At 38.9% G+C, this 19,594-nt stretch overlaps 1 long non-coding RNA gene across 1 annotated transcript in view; it reads left to right on the top strand.

The window, feature by feature from the left end:
• The window catches only part of LOC140711843 (uncharacterized), a 480,768-nt gene that overhangs the window by 331,472 nt on the left and 129,702 nt on the right, over nt 1-19,594 (top strand). The window lies entirely within an intron of this gene.

The following is a 19,594-nucleotide window of genomic DNA, read 5'->3' as shown; positions in this document are numbered from 1 at the left end:
CCATTACATAATGGTAAAGGGATCAATTCAACAGGAAGAGCTAACTATCCTAAATATATATGCACCCAATACAGGAGCACCCAGATTCATAAAGCAAGTCCTTAGAGACTTACAAAGAGACTTAGACTCCCATACAATAATAATGGGAGACTTCAACACTCCACTGTCAACATTAGACAGATCAACGAGACAGAAAGTTAACAAGGATATCCAGGAATTGAACTCATCTCTGCAGCAAGCAGATCTAATAGACATCTATAGAACCCTCCACCCCAAATCAACAGAATATACATTCTTCTCAGCACCACATCGTACTTACTCCAAAATTGACCACGTAATTGGAAGTAAAGCACTCCTCAGCAAATGTACAAGAACAGAAATTATAACAAACTGTCTCTCAGACCACAGTGCAATCAAACTAGAACTCAGGACTAAGAAATTCAATCAAAACCGCTCAACTACATGGAAACTGAACAACCTGCTCCTGAATGACTACTGGGTACATAACGAAATGAAGGCAGAAATAAAGATGTTCTTTGAAACCAATGAGAACAAAGATACAACATACCAGAATCTCTGGGACACATTTAGAGCAGTGTATAGAGGGAAATTTATAGCACTAAATGCCCACAAGGGAAAGCAGGAAAGATCTAAAATTGACACTCTAACATCGCAATTAAAAGAACTAGAGAAGCAAGAGCAAACACATTCGAAAGCTAGCAGAAGGCAAGAAATAACTAAGATCAGAGCAGAACTGAAGGAGACAGAGACACAAAAAACCCTCCAAAAAATCAATGAATCCAGGAGTTGGCTTTTTGAAAAGATCAACAAAATTGACAGACCACTAGCAAGACTAATAAAGAAGAAAAGAGAGAAGAATCAAATCGATGCAATTAAAAATGATAAAGGGGATATCACCACCGACCCCACAGAAATACAAACTACCATCAGAGAATACTATAAACACCTCTACGCAAATAAACTGGAAAATCTAGAAGAAATGGATAATTTCCTGGACACTTACACTCTTCCAAGACTAAACCAGGAAGAAGTTGAATCCCTGAATAGACCAATAGCAGGCTCTGAAATTGAGGCAATAATTAATAGCCTACCAACCAAAAAAGTCCAGGACCAGATGGATTCACAGCTGAATTCTACCAGAGGTACAAGGAGGAGCTGGTACCATTCCTTCTGAAACTATTCCAATCAATAGAAAAAGAGGGAATCCTCCCTAACTCATTTTATGAGACCAACATCATCCTGATACCAAAGCCTGGCAGAGACACAACAAAAAAAGAGAATTTTAGACCAATATCCCTGGTGAACATCAATGCAAAAATCCTCAATAAAATACTGGCAAACCGGATTCAGCAACACATCAAAAAGCTTATCCACCATAATCAAGTGGGCTTCATCCCTGGGATGCAAGGCTGGTTCGACATTCGCAAATCAATTAACATAATCCAGCATATAAACAGAACCAAATACAAGAACCACATGATTATCTCAATAGATGCAGAAAAGGCTTTTGACAAAATTCAACAGCCCTTCATGCTAAAAACTCTCAATAAATTCGGTATTGATGTAACGTACCTCAAAATAATAAGAGCTATTTATGACAAACCCACAGCCAATATCATACTGAATGGGCAAAAACTGGAAAAATTCCCTTTGAAAACTGGCACAAGACAGGGATGCCCTCTCTCACCACTCCTATTCAACATAGTGTTGGAAGTTCTGGCTAGGGCAATCAGGCAAGAGAAAGAAATCAAGGGGATTCAGTTAGGAAAAGAAGAAGTCAAATTGTCCCTCTTTGCAGATGACATGATTGTTTATTTAGAAAACCCCATTGTCTCAGCCCAAAACCTCCTTAAGCTGATAAGCAACTTCAGCAAAGTCTCAGGATACAAAATTAATGTGCAAAAATCACAAACATTCTTATACACCAGTAACAGACAAACAGAGAGCCAAATCAGGAATGAACTTCCATTCACAATTGCTTCAAAGAGAATAAAATACCTAGGAATCCAACTTACAAGGGATGTAAAGGACCTCTTCAAGGAGAACTACAAACCACTGCTCAGTGAAATAAAAGAGGACACAAACAAATGGAAGAACATACCATGCTCATGGATAGGAAGAATCAATATCGTGAAAATGGCCATACTGCCCAAGGTAATTTATAGATTCAATGCCATTCCCATCAAGCTACCAATGAGCTTCTTCACAGAATTGGAAAAAACTGCTTTAAAGTTCATATGGAACCAAAAAAGAGCCCACATCTCCAAGACAATCCTAAGTCAAAAGAACAAAGCTGGAGGCATCACGCTACCTGACTTCAAACTATACTACAAGGCTACAGTAACCAAAACAGCATGGTACTGGTACCAAAACAGAGATATAGACCAATGGAACAGAACAGAGTCCTCAGAAATCATACCACACATCTACAGCCATCTGATCTTTGACAAACCTGAGAGAAACAAGAAATGGGGAAAGGATTCCCTATTTAATAAATGGTGCTGGGATAATTGGCTAGCCATAAGTTGAAAGCTGAAACTGGATCCTTTCCTTACTCCTTATATGAAAATTAATTCAAGATGGATTAGAGACTTAAATGTTAGACCTAATACCATAAAAATCCTAGAGGAAAACCTAGGTAGTAGCATTCAGGACATAGGCATGGGCAAAGACTTCATGTCTAAAACACCGAAAGCAACAGCAGCAAAAGCCAAAATTGACAAATGGGATCTCATTAAACTAAAGAGCTTCTGCACAGCAAAAGAAACTACCATCAGAGTGAACAGGCCACCTACAGAATGGGAGAAAATTTTTGCAATCTACTCATCTGACAAAGGGCTAATATCCAGAACCTACAAAGAACTCAAACAAATTTACAAGAAAAAAACAAACAACCCCATCAAAAAGTGGGCAAAGGATATGAACAGATATTTCTCAAAAGAAGATATTCATACAGCCACAGACACATGAAAAAATGCTCATCATCACTGGCCATCAGAGAAATGCAAATCAAAACCACAATGAGATACCATCTCACACCAGTTAGAATGGCGATCATTAAAAAGTCAGGAAACAACAGGTGCTGGAGAGGATGTGGAGAAATAGGAACACTTTTACACTGTTGGTGGGATTGTAAACTAGTTCAACCATTATGGAAAAAAGTATGGCGATTCCTCAAGGACCTAGAACTAGATGTACCATATGACCCAGCCATCCCATTACTGGGTATATACCCAAAGGATTATAAATTATGCTGCTATAAAGACACATGCACATGTATGTTTATCGCAGCACTATTCACAATAGCAAAGACTTGGAATCAACCCAAATGTCCATCAGTGACAGATTGGATTAAGAAAATGTGGCACATATACACCATGGAATACTATGCAGCCATAAAAAAGGATGAGTTTGTGTCCTTTGTAGGGACATGGATGCAGCTGGAAACCATCATTCTTAGCAAACTATCACAAGAACAGAAAATCAAACACCCCATGTTCTCACTCATAGGTGGGAACTGAACAATGAGATCACTTGGACTCGGGAAGGGGAACATCACACACCGGGGCCTATCGTGGGGAGGGGGGAGGGGGGAGGGATTGCATTGGGAGTTATACCTGATGTAAATGATGAGTTGATGGGTGCAGCACACCAACATGGCACAAGTATACATATGTAACAAACCTGCACGTATGCACATGTACCCTACAACTTAAAGTATAATAATAATAAATAAATTAAAAAAAAAAAAGAAATGTCAAGTGTTCATCACCAGGTGATGGTCAAGTCAAGTGACTGTGAATTCTAAAGTAATATTGGTTTCAGTTAGGTACAGGGAGATACAGGCTAACAATAGATAGAAAACACCTGAAACAGGTGATCAGCCGCTTCCTGGTAAGTTCTCAAAAGTCGAGGAAGTGGGAGGCAACATAATGGAGTTTCTGGTATATGATCTTCAGGAACTTTTTTTATTTTTTTTTACATTTTAGAAGAATTTTTTAGTAACTATGTTTTTAATTTTTTTATTATTTTATTTTATTTTTAATTATTTTATTTCCATAGGTTTTTGGGGATTTGGCATTTAATTACCTAAATTCTCTAGTGGTGATTTGTGAGATTTTTGGTGCACCCATCACCAGAGCAGTATACACTGAACTCAATTTGTACTCTTTTATCCCTCACACTCTTCCCACCCTTTTCCCCAAGTCTATTTTATCATTCCTATGCCTTTGCATCCTCGTAGCTTAGCTGCCACTTATGAGTGAGAACATACAGTGTTTGGTTTGCCATTCCTGAGTTACTTCACTTAGAATAAGAGTCTCCAGCTTCTTCCACGTTGCTGCGAATGCCATTAATTCATTCCTCTTATGGCTGAGTAGTATTCAATCGTATATATACCACAACTTCTTTATCCACTCATTTATAGTTTACATTCCCACCAGCGGTGTAGATGTGTTCCCTTTTCACCGCTTCCACATCAACATCTATTATTTTTATTTATTTATTTTTGAGATGGATGGGGTCTTGCTCTTTCACCCAGGTTGGAGTGCAGTGGCATGAACTTGGCTCACTGTAACTTCTGCCTCCCAGGTTCAAGCCATTCTTCTGCCTCAGCCTCCGGAGTAGCTGGGATTACAGGCATGTGCCACCTCACCCAGGTAATTTTTTTGTATTTTTAGTAGAGACAGTGTTTCGCCATGTTGTACACGCTGGTGTCAAATCCCTGACCTTAAGTGATTCACCCATCTTGACCACCTTGGATTATAGGTGTAAGCCACCGTGCTGTCCAACAACTATTATTTTTTCATTTTTTGATTATGAACATTCTTGCAGGAGTAAGGTAGTATCACATTGTGGTTTTCATTTGCATTCGCCTGATCATTAGTGATATTGAGCATTTTTTCATATGTTTGTTAGCCATTTGTATATCCTCTTTTGAGAATTGTTTATTCACGTACTTAGCCCACTTTTCATGGGATTGTTTGTTTGCTAATTTGTTTGAGTTTCTTGTAGATTCTGGATATTGGTTATCTTTCAGATGTATAGATTGTGAAGATTTTCTTTCACTCTGTGGGTTATATGCTTAGTCTGCTGACTGTTGCTTTGCTGTGCAGAAGCTCTTTAGTTTAACGAAGTCTCAACTATTTATTTTTGCTTTTGTTGCATTTGCTTTTGGGTTCTCGGTCGTGAAGTTTTCACCTAGGTCAATGTCTACAAGGGATTTTCCAATGATATCTTCTAGAATTTTTATAGTTTCAGGTCTTAGATTTAAGTCCTTGATTCATGAGTTGATTTTTGTATAAGGTGAGAGATGGGGATCTAGTTTTATTCTCCTACATTCGGTTTGCCAATTATTTCAGCACCATGTGTTGAATAAGGTGTCCTTTCCCCATTTTATGTTTTGGTTTGCTTTGTCAAAGATAAGTTGGCTGTAAGTATTTAGGTTTATTTCTGGGATCTGTATTCTGTTCCATTGGTCTATGTGCCTATTTTTATACCAGTACCACGCTATTTGGTGACTATGGACTTAGAGTATTGCTTGAAGTCAGGTGATGTGACACCACCAGATTTGTTCTTTCTGCTTAGTCTGGCTTTGGGTATGTTGGCTCTTGTTTGGTTCCATATGAATTTTAGTATTGTTTTTTCTAGTCTGTGAAAAATGATGGTGGCATTTTAATGGGAATTGCATTGAATTTGTAGATTGCTTTTGTCAGTGTGGTCATTTTCACAATAATGTTTCTATTCATGAATGAGCATGGGGTACATTTTCATTTTTTATGTCATCTGTGATTTTTTCAGCAGTGTTTTCTAGTTTTTCTTGATGTCTTTCACCTCCTTGTTTAGATATATTCTGAGTTATTATTTCTTTATAACTGCTGTCATAAAAGGGGTTCAGTTCTTGATTTGATTCTCTGCTTGGTCACTGTTGGTGTGTAGCAGAGCTACTGATTTGTGTACATTAATTTTGTACACTGAAACTTTGCTGAATTCATTTATCTGTTCTAGCAGCTTTCTGGAGGAGTCTTTAGGGTCTTCTAGGTATATGATTATATCATTAACAGACAGTGACAGCTTTACTTCCTCCTTATCAATTTGGATGCCCTTTATTTATTTCCCTTGTTTGATTGATTTGGCTAGGACTTTCAGTACTCTGTTGAATAAAAGTGGTGAGAGCCAGCGGTCATCCTTGTTTTGTTCCCCTGCTGAGAGTGAATGCTTTCAACTTTTTATCATTCAGTATTATGTTGGCTGTGGGTTTGTGTGCCAATTTTGCTGAGCGTTTTAATCATAAAATGATGCTGGATGTTGTCAAGTACTTTTTCAGTGTCTACTGAGAGGACCATGTGATTTTTAAATTCTGTTTATGTGGTGTACCACATTTATTGACTTGTGTATGTGGAACCATTCCTGCATCCCTAAGGTGAAACCTACTTGATCATAGTGGGTTATGTTTTTGATTCAGTTAGCTAGTCTTTTGTTAAGAATTTCTGCATCTGTGTGCATCACAAATTTCGGTCTGTAGTTTTCTTTGTTACATCCTTTTCTGGGTTTGGTGTTAGGGTGATACTGGCTTCATAGAATGATTTAGGGAGAATTCCATCTTTTTCTAGCATGTGGAATAGTGTCAAATGAATTGGTACCAACTCTTCCTTGAATGTCTGGTAGAATTCAGCTGTGAATCTGTCTGGTCCTGGAATTTGTTTTGTTGTTAATTTTTAAATTATCTTTTCCATCTTGCTGCTTTTTGTCGGTCCGTTCAGGGTTTTGAATTCTTTCTGATTTAATTTAGGAGGGTTTTATATTTCCAGGAATTTATTCATTCCCTCTAGGTTTTCTAATTTATGCACATACATGTGTTCATAGTACCTTTGAAGGATCTTTTGTGTGGTAATAGCTCCCTTTTCATTTCTAAATGAGCTTATTTGGCTCTTCTCTCTTCTTGGTTAATCTTGCCAATGGTCTATGAATTTTATTTACTTTTCCAAAAAGCCAGCTTTACATTTTATTTATAGTTTGTATTATTTTGTTTCAACTTCATTTAGTTCTGCTCTGATCTTGGTTATTTTCTTTCTTCTGCTAGGTTTGGCTTTGATGTGTTCTTGTTTCTTGAATTTCTAGAAATGTAACCTTAGACTATTTGTGCTCTTTCAGTCATTTTGATGTAGGCTATTAAAGTTATGAACTTTTAGAACACTCTTGGCAGAATTCCAGAGGTTTTGATAGGATGTGTCGCTATTGTTCAGTTCAAAGAGTATTTAAATTTCCATCTTGATTTCACATTTGACTCAGTGATCATTCAGGAGCAAGTTATTTAATTTCCATGTGTTTGCATGGTTTTGAAGGTTCCTTTTTTAGTTGATTTCCAGTTTAATTCTACTGTTGTCTAAGAGAGTACTTCATATAATTTCAATTTTCTTAAATTTTTTGAGACTTGTTTTGTGGCCTATCATATGGCCTATCTAGAAGAAAGTTCCATGTGCTGATGAATAGAATGTACATTCTGGGTTGTTGGGTAGAATATTCTATAAATATGTCTTAAGTCTCTTTACTATAGGGCATAGTTTCAATCCCTTGTTTCTTTGTTGACTTTCTGCCTTCATGACCTGTCTAGTGCTGTCAGTGGAGTACTGAAGTCCCTCACTATTATTGTGTTACTGTCTATCTCATTTCTTAGTTCCAGTAGTAATAGTTACATAAATTTGGGAGCTCCAGTGTTAGGTGCATGTGTATTTAGGATTGTGATATCTTCCTGTGGAACAAGTCCTTTTATTATTATATAATGTCCCTCTTTGTCTTTTTTAACTGCTGTTGCATTAAAGTTAGTTTTTTGTGATATCAGAATAGATGTGAGGTACTGTTCCATTCATCTTGCTATTTGTTGCCTGAATACCTTGACTTTATTCATTTATTTATTGTATTTTTTTTACAGGTCCTGTGAGATTCATGCTGAAAGAGGTTCTGTGTTGATGTGTTTTCAGGATTTGTTTCCAGATTTGGAGCTCCTTTGAGCAGTTATTGTAGTGCTGGTTTGGTGGTGGCAAATTGTCTCAGCATTTGTCTAAAAAAGACTGTCATCTTTCCTTTATTTATGAACTTTAGTTTTGCTGGATATAAAATTCTTGGCTGATAATTTCTTTTAAGGAGTCTGCAGATAGGTATGCATGCTTATTTGAGGTGTTCTTCCGTTATTGAACATTACTAATATCACATGTGTTGAAATGCGTTTGGGATTCTTCACTTAACTGATGAGTACTCATTTATTTTTACATTCATTAGATACCATGTATGAACAATATATAAACATAGGTACCGACATATACATATATATGATACCACATAGAATATATGCATGTACACATAAAGATGAGGGAGACGGAAATACTTTGATTTTTGATTTTAAATCTTTATGCATGGAACCTATAAAACTCATTATTTTTAAAAAAAGTTGTATTAAATTGTTTTGTTGTAAATAGAAAAAGGTAACATTTATCTGAGGAAGCCCTTGCTGAATTTTAGAGAAAGTAGGTAGTAAATTTACATCTTAAAGCAGAGAGAGAGAGAGAGAGACAGAGAGAGAGAGAGAGAAGGAATTTGGGTATGTTGAAAGAAAATTAAAAACAGATGCCAAGGTAACACAATAATGATAGAAATTTGTAACGGAATTTTATAAGGAGACCGATTTCACTGACATACATGGCTTTTATTTTGGTCTGTGTTTTCCAATTGTACTCCAGGGAACATACAACACAGGCTCCCTTCTTAAGTGCTGGTGGGCCGCTGCACATGCAGACAGCCCACTTTAAGGGAAGATCAGGAGAGAAGAGATGCAGACCCCAGAATTGTGCCAACATAGAAAAGCCTAAGTCAAAAGTCAAACCACACACAGAAAATCTCATCACCAGTTTGACCCTGTTTTAAGTGTACTTTACTTTCTTTAATTTCTGTTCTAAGGCTTTTAAATAAACTTTCACTTTTCCTGTAAAACTTGCCTCAGTCTCTTCTTCTGCTTTATGACCCTTAGTTGAATTCTTTCTTCTGAAGAAACAAGAATTGAGGCTACTGCAGACTTGTACAGATTTGCTAATATACTTTAGTGCCATTCTACATGATAGAATATATATATTCTTATATTTATGCATATAAATATATAAAACATATATGTATTCATAGAGACTTTGAATCTACATTCTTGCTGCACTTTATGTAAACAATCCAGGTATAAGACTAAAACTTACTTTGGAAATACATTGGTCCCATATGATTTCTATTTCATAAAAATGGGAAACAGGAGGGGGAACATTATTTTTCAGAAGAAAACAACAGGACAAAGTTATTAAATTTTAGACGTGTTCATTTATTTTTTGAATTTTGTTATTTCCCTACAATTTGGACTGAATCCTAAATTTTCTCCTGGCTACAAGTTTCAAAACTAATGGTTTCAGAATTTTCTTCCATTTTTCTTCCATTTTGGTATATTATAAATTAAAACTGTGCTTTTAAAATTTGTATCCTTTTTTTAAATTACGCTTTTAAGTTCTGGGATACATGTGCAGAACCTGTAGTGTAGTGTTAGGAAACAAGTGCGTAAGTGAAGGATGAGACAGAAAACAAAATGCTGGCTGTCAAATCCTGAAAGTAAATGGGACAAAAATCATTTTTGAAGGTGGGTGTCATTCAGGAAACCTTGTAAATTTTAGAGTGCCTTCTTACCAGATTAAGTGGAGAATGAGGTTAAATTATGGAGTTAGGTGACAGTGGGCACATACTTCTCTGCCACAGTTTTTTTTTTTTTTTTTTTTCAATCTGTAAAAATGGAGACGGTGGCTCTTAGAATTTTTTTGTCAGGACTGTAGGTACATGAAAAGCTCTTAGGATAGTGCCTGGTGCATAGTGAGTGCTGCATCAGTGTGAGCTATTATAATTATGAGAATAGGCAAAAGTGCCACCCTGGCCGTCCAGAGTGTGGAGGTACTTTCCAGTCAGGGTCCAGGCAGGCCAGCTGGAGATAAAGCTGGTTAGTGGGGAAGCTTAACTTCCAGGAGTAGATTTAGGAGGAGTAACTCATGCACTACATTCCCTAAACATTCCTTTACCCAACAGTAGGAATGCTCAGAGTGGGTGTGGCTTCCGTGACAATCACTATCTCCTGGGAATCTAAGAATGTGTCCTAGAGTTGACTGGCTTTGATGTAAGCCAAACCCAGAAATGGGCTTCAGGGTTGCCTTGCAGATAACATTCATCTTGAAAAACAAAACATTCATCTTGCTAAAGAAATACCCTCTTCCGGCCCAGGCCATTATTTTTGTTTTTGTACTATGCTAATTTTTAAGGCATAAGGAGAAAGACTGAAGAATAAACTAATGAAGTTCATGTATGAAATAACAGGTTTAATTGAGTTGGTATGCGTAAGTTAAGAGAAATCGTGTATACATTTTGTGCGAACATAAAAAGGATTTCTTGTTGCAAGCAGACCTCTCCATAAAAATAATACTCATTGCCTTGAGTGGATAGCAGACTCTATCACAAGAACACACCATCAGAGTCATGAGAGAATGGATAGTATGACTTCTTTAATTGGCAGGTTAGACTGAGAAAGTTACTGAAGAGAAAGGAGTTGAAGGAGAAGATAGGTGAGGGCAAGAAAAATGGGATGGTGAAAGGAAAGGACTGAAAGGAATGTTTACCGAGGGTGTATCAGGTACCGGGCTCTGTGACTAATGTCTTACACATGTTAATTTACTCTTCCACTGTCATTTTCTGATGCAGTAAGAGTCAACCTTACACTGCAGATGAGGAAAAAGGCTGAGGGAGGTGAAACGAGTGGCCTAGGGTCCTCCAGCCACTTCATAGCAGAGCTAGTATGTTTCACTGTGGTTTGTGCAGACAGAAAAGTGAGACATGGAAGGAAGGCAAAACATATTTTTGTTGTGGGTAATGTTTATGAAAGTGACCTGTATGAGACAGAATAATGGCCTCTTAAAAATGTTCACATCCGGGCAAGGTGTGGTGGCTCACGCTTGTAATCCCAGCACTTTGGGAAGATGAGATGGGCAAATCACAAGGTCAGGAATTCGATACCAACCTTGCCAACATGGTGAAACCCTGTTTCTACTAAAAATGCAAAAATTAGCTGGGCATGGTGGCGGGCACCTGTAATCCCAGCTACATGGGAGGCTGAGGCAGGAGAATCATTTGAACCTGGGAGGTGGCGGTTACAGTGAGCTGAGATCACCCCACTGCACTCCAGCTGGGGAAACATGAGTGAAACTCTGTTTCAAAAAAAAAAAAAAAATTCCACATCCTAAGACTTGGAACACATGCATTTATTTTCTTGGAAAAAGCACTGTTCAACGGTGATGCAGTTGATTATCTTCAGATGGAAAGCTTATTTTCGATTATCTGGGTAGAGCTCAGTGTCATCATAAAGGTCCTCGTAAGTGAAAGACAGAAGCAGGAAGGTCAGGGTGAGAATGATACCGCCTGAGAGACTCCACTGGCCATTGCTTGCTGTGAACATGTGTGACAAGACAAAATTACAACTAATTTAGTTATATATGGAATTGGCTTTTACTTGTCATTTATGATTTGGGTCAGCTCTCCATCTACAGATACAGTGATGACTCCCCCTGGGCAATACAATAACATAACAGTGGGTTTTTCGAATACGGATCAGTAAACAAAGCCATAGAAAAAAATTGATTGGTTAACATCAGAGTACTTCAGGCCACTTTGTTTGGTAAAAGTTAAAGCAGAGGGGACTTCCTGATTATGCTCACTCAGGTAGACTGGAATCTTTTTTTGCAGAAAAATATGATCTGTTTTGAGAGCTCTCTGCTTCCTTAAATTTTCAGAGGGAGTGTATAACATCTAGCATGTGTGGTTCTATTTCGGAGTGTCTGTACTCTCACTTAGGTGAGAATATGATGAAAACTTAAAGAATTATCATTAGTCTCAATAACCGTAATTTTGGGCTTCCATCATGATCATGTCTTTTTTTTTTCTTTTTCATTTTCTTTGGCTTTTTAAAATTTTTTTATACTGTATGTTCTAGGGTACATGTGCACAACGTGCAGGTTTGTTACATATGTATACATGTGTCATGTTGGTGTGCTGCACCTGTTAACTCATCATTTACATAGGTATATCTACTGATGCTATCCCTTCCCCTCCGCCCACCCCACAACAGACCCCAGTGTATGATGTTTCCTGTCGTGTGTCCAAGTGTTCTCATTGTTCAATTCCCACCTATGAGTAAGAACATGCGGTATTTGGTTTTCTATTCCTATGATGGTTTGCTGAGAATGATGGTTTCCAACTGCATCCATGTCCCTACAAAGGACACCAACTCATGCTGTTTTATGGCTGCATAGTATTCCATGGTATATATGTGCCACATTTTCTTAACCCAGTCTGTCATCGATACACATTTGGTGGGTTCCAAGTCTTTGCTATTGTGAATAGTGCCATAATAAACATATGTGTGCATGTGTCTTTGTAGCAGCATGATTTAAGCACGCTGATGGGTCTTAACTCTATATCCAGTTTTCCAGTCTGTGTCTTTTTATTGGACCATTTAGCTCATCTACATTTAAGATTAATATTGTTATGTGTGAACTTGATCCTTTCATTGTGATGTTAGCTGGTTATTTTGCTCATTAGTTGATGCAGCTTTCTCCTAGCGTCGATGGTCTTTACATTTTGACATGTTTTTGCAGTGACTGGTACTGGTTGTTCCTTTCCATGTTTAGGGCTTCCTTCAGGAGCTCTTGTAAGGCAGGCCTGTTAGTGACAAAATCTCTCAGCATTTGCTTGTCTGTAAAGGATTTTATTTCTCCTTCACTTATGAAGCTTAGTTTGGCTGGATAAGAAATTCTGGGATGAAAATTCTTTTCTTTAAGAATGTCGAATATTAGACCCCACTCTCTTCTGGCTTGTAGAGTTTCTGCCAAGAGATCTGCTGTTAGTCTGATGGCTTCTCTTGTGGGTAACCCGAACTTTCTCTCTGGCTGCCCTTAACATTTTTTCCTTCATTTCAACTTTGGTGAATCTGATAATTATGTGTCTTGGAGTTGCTCTTCTCGAAGAGTATCTTTGGCATTCTCTGTATTTCCTGAATTTGAACGTTGGTCTGCCTTGCTAGATTGGGGAAGTTCTCCTGGATAATATCCTACAGAGTATTTTCCAACTTGTTCCATTTTACTAGTCACTTTCAGGTACAGGAGTCTGAGGTAGATTTGGTCTTTTCACATACTCCCAAATTTTCTGGAGGCTTTGTTCATTTCTTTTTACTCTTTTTTCTCTAAAGTTCTCTTCTAGCTTCATTTCATTCATTTGACCTTCAATAACTGATACCCTTTCTACCAGTGGATCGAGTTGGTTACTGAAGCTTGTGCATTTGTCACCTAGTTCTCGTTTCATGATTTTCACTTCTATCAGGTTGTTTAAGGACTTCTCTACATTGGTTATTCTAGTTAGCCGTTCATCAAATATTTTTTCAAGGTTTCTAGTTTCTGTGCGCTGGGTTTATACTTCCTCCTTTAGGTTGGAGAAGTTTGATTGTCTGAAGCCTTCTTCTCTCAATTCATCAAAGTTATTCTCTGTCCAGCTTTGTTCCATTGCTGGCAAGGAGCTGCGTTCCTTCGGAGGAGGAGAGGTGCTCCAAGTTTTAGAATTTTCAGCATTTCTGCACTGCTTTTTCCCCATCTTTGTGGTTTTATCTACTGTTGGTCTTTGATGATGGTGACGTACAGATGGGATTTTGGTGTGATGTCCTTTCTGTTTTTGTTAGTTTCCCTCCTAACAGTCAGGACCCTCAGCTACAGGTCTGTTGGAATCTGCATGAGGTCCACTCCAGAACCTTTTTGCCTGTGTATCAGCAGTGGAAGCTGCAGAAGAGTGAATATTGCTGAACAGCCAATGTTGCTGTCTGATCATTCCTCTGGAAGCTTCATCTCAGAGGTCTACCTGGCCATGTGAGATGTGGGGTGTCAGTCTGCCCTAGTGGAGATGTCTCCCAATTAGGCTACTCAGGAGTCAGGGACCCACTTGAGCAGGCAGTCTGTCCATTCTCAGATCCCAAACTCCATGTTGGGAGAACCACTACTCTCTTCAAAGCGGTCAGACAGGGACATTTGCAAGGACAGAGGTTTCTGCTGCCTTTTGTTTGGCTATTCCCTGTCCCCAGAGGTGGATTCTATAGAGGCAGAAAGGCCTCCTTGAGCTGCGGTGGGCTCCATCCACCTAGTTCAAGCCTCCTGGCCACTTTGTTTACTTACTTAAACCTCAGCAATGGCACGTGCCCCTTCCCCAGCCTTGCTGCTACCTTGCAGTTAGATCTCAGAATGCTGTGCTAGCAATGAGGGAGAGTCCATGGGCATGGGACCCTCTGAGCCAGGTGCGGGATATGAGCCTGGTGTGCCATTTGCTAAGACCCTTGGTAAAGTACAGTACTAGGATGGGAGTGACCTGATTTTCCAGGTGTTGTGTGTCATGATTTCCCTTGGCTAGGAAAGGGAATTCCCTTCCCCCTTGTACTTCCCAAGTGAGGCGATGCCTCACCCTGCTTCCACTCTCATTTGTTGGGCGGCACCCACTGTCTTGCACCCACTGTCCAAGATGCCCCAGTGAGATGAACCTAGTACCTCTGCTGGAAATGCAGAAATCGCCCGTTTTCTGTGTTGCTCACGCTGGGATCTGGAGGCTGGTGCTGTTCCTATTTGGCCATGTTGGCACCACCCCCCTTTTCTTTTTTTTAAATGGAGTCTCCCTTTGAGGCACAAGCTGCATTGCAGTGGCACAATCTCGGCTCACTGCAGCCTCTGTCTTCTGGGTTCAAGTGATACTCCCACCTCAGCATCCAAAGTAGCTGGGATAAATTGTGGGATCTGGCCAGCAGCCCACAATGCAACAGGCCTGTTTCTTTATTTCCAGGTGGATTGGCTGGTCCAGAAATAAATCACGCACACATGATAGTGAAAGCTGGGTCCAGGGGGGTCATTGCCTTCTGGTCCTGTGATGCCACCAATACACTATATATACCAGCATTTATTATTAAGTTTAGTGAGGGCAGGGTTAGGTTAGTGAGGGATTCAGGGTCATTTGATTATGAGGTGAGTTGGTCACATGGGGATGAAGTAATTCCTTAACATAACATCGGTATGCAGAAATACAGTACACAGAATTAAGAATTTACAACATAGTGTGGGCATCAGCATTTTCTAACACAGCTGTAAAACAGAAACACAGTCTATCTATATCCTATGATTAGCAAGGTATTAATCAGCAGTAACAGTTGCAGGAAAAGCTGGTTGCAAACAATCAATAGAAACAGGACGTGTAGCTAGACAACCGGTTAAACCAAAAAATTCTCAGAAGGGAGTATGCCTAAACTCTAAAGAGACCTACAAGAGCCATGGCAAGATAAGTGCGTTTACAATCCTATCTTATCCATATGAACAGGTGCCCCTCATGTATCCATTAATAGGCTCTCCACAAGGTTTGCATTCCATTCCAAGAGCTATGAGCAGCCCATCCTGGCATTGTCTTTACACAATCCTGCATGCAATTTTGTATTTACAATAATCAGGAGCATTTCATCTTTTTTCCATAGCAATGCTTTCAGGCGGTCTCCCTATAGGACTACAGGTGCGCGCCACCACACCCGGATAATTTTTGTATTTTTAGTAGAGACAGGGTTTCACCATATTGACGCGGCTGGTCTCCACCTCTTGACCTTGTGATCCGCCTGCCTTTTCCTCGCAAAGTGCTGGGATTACAGATGTGAGCCACTGCACCCGGCCCATATACCACACATTTCCTTGAGTTTTTGAATTCCAACCCAAGAGAAACTATTTGATATTTGAAGAAAGGCTGCACACAAATATTTGCACGCAAATAAAAATCTTTGTAGATTGCACCACATGAAGGAGACTACCAGTATGACTATCAGGATGAAAATATCAAGAGTTTGGAATATGCACCTTAGGCAAGATGCAAACCAACTACAATAGAATAGATCAAAGAAGAAGCCAGAAAATTCTAGTCATTTTAACCAGGCAGCACATTTGTTGATTTTTACAACTGAGTCTCTATAATGCCCGATGTATTTATCCATGTGCAACAAGAAGTGTCAGAAATTGCACAGGTTCCCACTTGTTAGCTGGTAGAGAGCAATTCTATTTTCTAGCATGGCATGTCTATGTTAAATTAAAACAGGGAGTGAGAAGAATAGGCAAGTATAGAAGTAGAAGCCTAAACTATACTCCAATCCCAGCACTTTGGGAAGCCAAGGCATGTGAATCACCTGAGGTCGGGAGCTCAAGAGCAGCCTGACCAACATGTAGAAACCCCGTCTCTACCAAAAATACACAATTAGCCTGGTGTCATGGCGCATGCCTATAGTCCCAGCTACTAGGAAGGCTGAAGCAGGAGAATCACTTGAATCCAGGGGGTGGAGTTTATGGTGAGCCAAGATTGTGCCATTGCACTCCAGTGTGGGCAACAAGAGAGGAACTCTATCTTTAAAAAAGTGTTTTTGACATGGTATATCTGACACTGTTAACTTACTCTCAGAAGCTACTTCTTGTGAAATCCTAAGTACAGCATTATTCTGGAAAGCAAAGGAGACAGGCATAAGCAAGGATAAATTAAGAGAGGTAAGAGTCTCATCATGATTGATAGTCTTGTTCTGACATCTTGAGAAAAGCAGTCCACAGTGTAGTCATCAACTTACTGTCATGGTTTGTAATTTAAGTGTCTCTAAATTATGGTGTTGAACATTTGGTGAGCTCTGAAGGGCCCACACCTCAGACACGAGGGTTTTCCCATGAAATTTACATTGAGTTGTCCACCTCTAACTTATATGGCTTCAGGAACAGAGCTGTTCCTGTTCTTAATGATTTCATTGGAGAAAAATGAACTAGAAGAAATCAAAGAATTCAGGGTCCAGTCCAGTCTACCAATGGATTATAAATACTCAAAGATAATGAACAGTGGTTGAATATGGTAAGAGGTGTACTACAGTTTTTCTTTTCAAAATAATTTGTCTCTATATAGGGGTTTCTATTTTTATCAAGAATAATCTTAGTAGGATGAATTTGTTTGCAAAATAGGTTGAGTCTCAATGAACTTGCCCAGATTTTTTACTTAAGTGCAGCAAGAGTAGCAAGGGACCATAGAGGATCCTTTTAAACTTTGTTTTGCTAGAAGTTTTATAAGACTCTCAGATTAAACTTTCAAAAACCTCTTGAGACTAGAAAGCCAAACCAAGGCCAACGTCAGACTTTGCCTGCATTCCCTATGGGTTTATTCTATGTATATTCTCAAATAGAACATCCCAGTCAAAGCCTTAGTAATATAACCAATGTTTTCAAATATGCCCTGTTATAAAGAGAGTAGATTCTTACTGAACTTGTGCAAAAAACTGTATTACCATAAACATGTGAATACTCATGAATAGTTTCCCAATTCTGGGGCACTCAGATTCGGAGCAAAAGCAAATGTTTCCACTTTTGTTTACAAAAGTATACTTTACCAAACTGCTGTAAGGAAAATATAGCTTAAAAGAGAAAGTTCACAAATCTGGAGATTAAAACATTAGCTGTAGCTAATTATAAACTGTAGCTGATTATAAATACTTCAAGGAAGAATCAAAGCAACTGTCTGCGAATGAAAAAGATTTAAAATAACTATGGTTAAAAATCTAATGAGGTTTTTATTAGGTTGATTATGGTAAAGACACAGCTCACATAGAAATCTAGTTACTTCTGTGGCATATGACACTATGACTGATAACATATTCGATTTCCAGAAATTTCATATAGTTTTTAGAAAACTAATTTTTTAAAATTTTTCATTTTTATTTTTATTTTTTTGAGATGGAGTCTCGCCCTGTCACCCAGGCTGGAGTGCAGTGGCACAATGTCTCCTCACTGCAAGCTCTGACTCCCAGGTTCTCACCATTTCCTGCTAATGCATGGGGCTTGAGCATCCACTTTTAAAATGTTTTCCAGTGATTCCAATGTGTACCTCTATTTCACATCAGATTTCTCTGGTTTCTTGTGGCCTTCACCTTTTTTCTATTTTGGTATCATGATTATTTTCAGGTCTCATTTCCTGTCTTAGGCTTTATGTCTCCTGGGGTAGGGACCTTGCTTTCTTCGTTTCTGTATCTTTTTTGAACACGTGAATTAGTCATCAGGAAAAGGTCTCAATCACACATACATTGTGTTCTGAGTCTCAGGTTCACAGGCTAACCCTTAAGTCTTTGTTCTGCACGAGGTCAGAGATTACTTGTGATGAAGGTTGTGATTAAGTCTGTAGTGCAGATGGTGGAGGGAAGTTCATCCTGTTTTTGGGCATAGCATTGGAATTAAGAATTTTATGTTTATGTGGGTGAAGGCGCAGGGATGTATAGGAAGACAGTTCTAATTAGGATGTAGAAATTACACTAGGAAGTAGAGGTAAAGGAAGTGAGAAGGATTAGTAAATAGAAGAAATGTGAATTTACCAAATAGGCTAAAGGAGATTCCTGGAGATTCCTGATTAAGTGAATTAACTAGATTTTAGAAAGGTAATAAGTAGTCCTATGCAAGGAAGGTTTCAAAGTCTGGAGACAAGAAGTCAAGCAGCACTTTGAGAAGTGTTTGAGCTTTATGGGAATGGAGAGAAGTACACTATTGAGAGATGTGAAAAATAATGAAGAGGGTTTCACAACGTGAAATTGTGTTTCTCATTTGAATCTGAGAAACAAATGAGCAGAGGCTGGAGATAATTACGTATAAAAGACAGTGGAGGACAGGGAGCATAAAGGCCAGGGAGAAAGGGAACTGCAGGAATTAGTGCTGAGAAGCAGGAGTTTGGTGGAAGAAGGAGGAGATCCAGTCCCAGATACAGGCAAATAAATCTTCTCCCTCTCCCAAGCATGACAGTCAACTCTGCAGGAAACAGGACAAGAGAAAAGGCCATCATACCTGTCAGTCTTCCTGAAGTACAGAAATGACATCACGGCTGCAATATCGGATTATGATTAGGATGGAGGTCCTATTCCTGAATGAGCTGCCATGGAAAGAAAAGAAAAGAAGGAATGGAGGTGATGTTATTTTACAGGGGGGAACCTCAGGAGCAAGCATGTAACATGAGGTACTCTATAACTCTTTCTTCAAGGAATACATTATTTCTGTTGGAAAGTTGATGGGAGATGATTATATTCCTGCAGTTTTTTCCCCTCTCACCATGTTTCTAGGTTATCAATCCTCTGTCAATTCTCTACTGCACTCAGATATTTCAGAAAATTTTCAGATGTGAGAAAGGGTGATTGCTATTTTCTATGTCATTACAATTTTCCACTTTTCCACCTTTTCATGGTTGCATCTTTTTCTCAGTGTCTCTGTGGTGGCAGCTGTGAATGAGAACCTGCCAGGTGTCCATGGCAGGGACCTGATTGACAGAAGGCCCAGGTCAGTGCATTTCAAATTCACCACCTCCTTTGCACAGAAAGTTTCCTTCCCACAGGCTCCCAGCAAGGGCGTGAAAGCAAGCCTAGTTCTCTCATGCTCTTTTTAACGTTAATGGG

This window comes from Chlorocebus sabaeus, chromosome 6 (genome assembly GCF_047675955.1).
Source record: "Chlorocebus sabaeus isolate Y175 chromosome 6, mChlSab1.0.hap1, whole genome shotgun sequence".
Taxonomy (NCBI): Eukaryota; Metazoa; Chordata; class Mammalia; order Primates; family Cercopithecidae; genus Chlorocebus; species Chlorocebus sabaeus.
Note: the sequence above shows the minus strand (reverse complement) of the source record. Positions and strands in the feature narration are given on the sequence as shown.